Raw genomic sequence first — 2,984 nt, forward strand, 5'->3', positions numbered from 1 at the left:
TTTTGAGTTTTTATATTAATTTACAGCGTGTATTATTTTGGTGGTGTTCGAGCGTAAAAACGCTGTAAATAGCTAAACGAGGCAAGCTCCCTCTACCCTTCGCAACCTTTTTCCATTTTGTGAACCCATCGCCTTCCCTTAATTCGTTTCGGTTTCACGTATTAATTATACGAAATGAGAATTTTATTAGCGTAATTTAATTTAAATTAAATATGAGACTTATTGGGATTTTATTTGTGGTGTGCCTACGTGAGATTTTAGACTGCTAAATTATTTATATTATACGATTAGATTTAATTAATGTGAGCCATGGTTTAATTAATCGCTATTAAACTTTTTACTTGGCAGCGGGAGTGCAAGGAATGACTGTGTAAAGGCAAGCTCCTAACCCTCTCCTCATGTTCTTTAATTCCCGTGAGAGACTCCGAGGTTTCTTGTATTTTATCCTTTCCCTTACGTTAATTAGGTGCCTAGCCTTATTTATTGAGCTATTATTCATTTGTTATAATTTGAATTAAATCTAGGACTTCTAGAAATTTATTTGTTGTGAGCCTACGGGGGTTTATACCGCTCCCATTCCTTTCAGAATGATGCCAGACCCAGCTTGGGGACTAGGTTTCTAGACGTGCGGGTTTATTTATGGGATTGGCTGTTTTGTGACGTTGGGGTAGACTATTGTACGATCCTGAAGTGGATCGTCGGGTGGACACTTCTAGTCATTGACCGTTGATCGGTGTCAGACACTACTGAATAGCTCTGCCAGTATATGATTTATTGTATGATTTGATATGTTGTATTACTGTTCATGGTTTGATGTGCACATGGGTACGGGTTGCATGTGGGGATATTCATTTATTGAGTATGCTTGGACACAAACATTCTAGCTTGGTTAGGTTGCATCCAGCACGAGCATATGCATCGCGTTTGGTTTACTATGTGGGCGGTGCATGGCCTGATGCCTGGCTGTATGGGCGCCAGTGTATCATGTTGATGCTCACTACGCCATTGCATTTTATGTGCATTGCATGGTTACTGGCAGTTCACTGGTCTCGGATGGGAGGATCGTTCAGAGGGAGCCTTCGGCTCGGTTATTCTATGGCTCGGGTGTTGGGAGCACCAACCCGGGACGACGCGCACAGGTTTGTTGGAGATTTATGTTGCCTTTCAGGGCAGCGACAGGTTGGTATGGGACTTGGGTGTTGTGTGTCTTGTTTGGGCCCCAAGGACCGGTATGTGCTTATATTATGCTATACTATTGTGTTGTAGCGTCTCATGGATTGTGTGTGCTTGGGGGTTGGTGTTCTGGGGAGAGTTTATTGGATTTATATAGCCTTCGGCCTTCTTTTCTTATGCTTGCTGAGTCTCTCGACTCACTTTGTTTTCCATCATTCCAGGTAGTGGCAGCGTGAGTCAAGGGCAAGGGAGTCAGCTTCTAGCTGCAGAGCCGGTATGGTGTACAGGTAGTCCCGTTAGTCCCTATCAACTCTGATAGTTGAGTCGGATTTACTCTATTATTTTTTTTACTATGCTAGTTCATTCGTCGAGTCTCGCGTATGTCGGCACAGGTGTATGTATTTATTTATTTATTTATCATGTGACCGCTGTGCTAGTGGAGTACCCGTAGTGCATGCAGGTGTATAGCTTAGCTTCCGCTGTTTTAAGTGTTGTGTATGCATGCCAGGGTGGTTTTGGTCTTGTGCTTCATTCGTTTCTCCTCTCGTAGGCGCTCCCATTCGAGTAGTCCAGGTGGTTGGGATATTCGGACGAGGGTGCTTACAGCTTTAATTTGTACAACGATTTGTTTAGTTTGCAAACCCAATTTTCTTTACCAGCAACTTTGAATCCTTCCGACTGAGTTATGTAGATTTCCTCTTTTAAATCACCATGTAAAAATGCGATTTTCACATCCATTTGAACTAGTTCCAAATCCAATTGCACTACTAAGGCCAACAAAATTCTAATGGAGGAATGTTTCATAACTAGAGAAAAAACTTCATTATAATCAATACCCTCCATTTGAGTATATCCTTTAGCCACCAACCACCAACCTTGTCTTGTAGCGGACATCATTCTTGTTAAGAAATCCTTCACTTTTTGCATATACCCATTTGCATCCAATTGCTTTCTTTTCCTTTAGTAAGCTAACTACCTTTCATGTCTCATTCTTCTGAAGGGATTGCATTTCTTTATTCATGGCTTTCCTCCACTTTTCATTTTCTGGACTTTGGACAACTTCATTGTAAGTGGTAGGAATGTCATCATTTACAATTGGAGATGCATAGGCCACCATATCAACAAAACGAGCAGGTTTTCGAATCTCCTGTCGTGACCTTGTTATTGTAATTGATTCTTGTTGTTGTAGAGGATCTTGGGTTGGAACCTCTTCTTTATCTGATGACTCCTCTACCTTAAGAGTGTCTCCCCCTAATTTATCTTTCATTGTTGGGTCAATGCTTCTTTTTTCAAACTCCACCTATTTTGGAGTATCATCAATCTGTTGTATAATTTCATTTGTTATCTTTTTCAACATGGAAAATTCATCAAAGATAACGTCCATACTAAAAATTATCTTCTTTGATTCTGGACACCAAAGCCGATATCCCTTTATTCCAGAAGTGATCCCCATGAATAATGCTTTCTTTGCTCTTGGATCCAACTTGGATTCCTTAACATGGTAGTATGTAGTGGAACCAAACACATGTAAGGAATTGTAATCTTTAGCAGGTTCTCCAGACCATACCTCAAAAGGTGTTTTTCCACCAATAGCAGTCGATGGCAATCAATTAATGAGATGGCTCGCATATGTCACAGTCTCAACCCAAAATTGTCTGCCCAACCCAGCATTGGACAACATACACCGAACTTTCTCCAGCAACATTCAGTTCATGCACTTTACTACCCTATTCTGTTGCGGTGTATCTCTGACTGTGAAGTGTCAAACAATACCTTCACCTTGGAAGACTTTGTCAAATGAATCATTTCTA

Source organism: Diospyros lotus, chromosome 6 (assembly GCF_014633365.1).
Source record: "Diospyros lotus cultivar Yz01 chromosome 6, ASM1463336v1, whole genome shotgun sequence".
NCBI lineage: Eukaryota > Viridiplantae > Streptophyta > Magnoliopsida > Ericales > Ebenaceae > Diospyros > Diospyros lotus.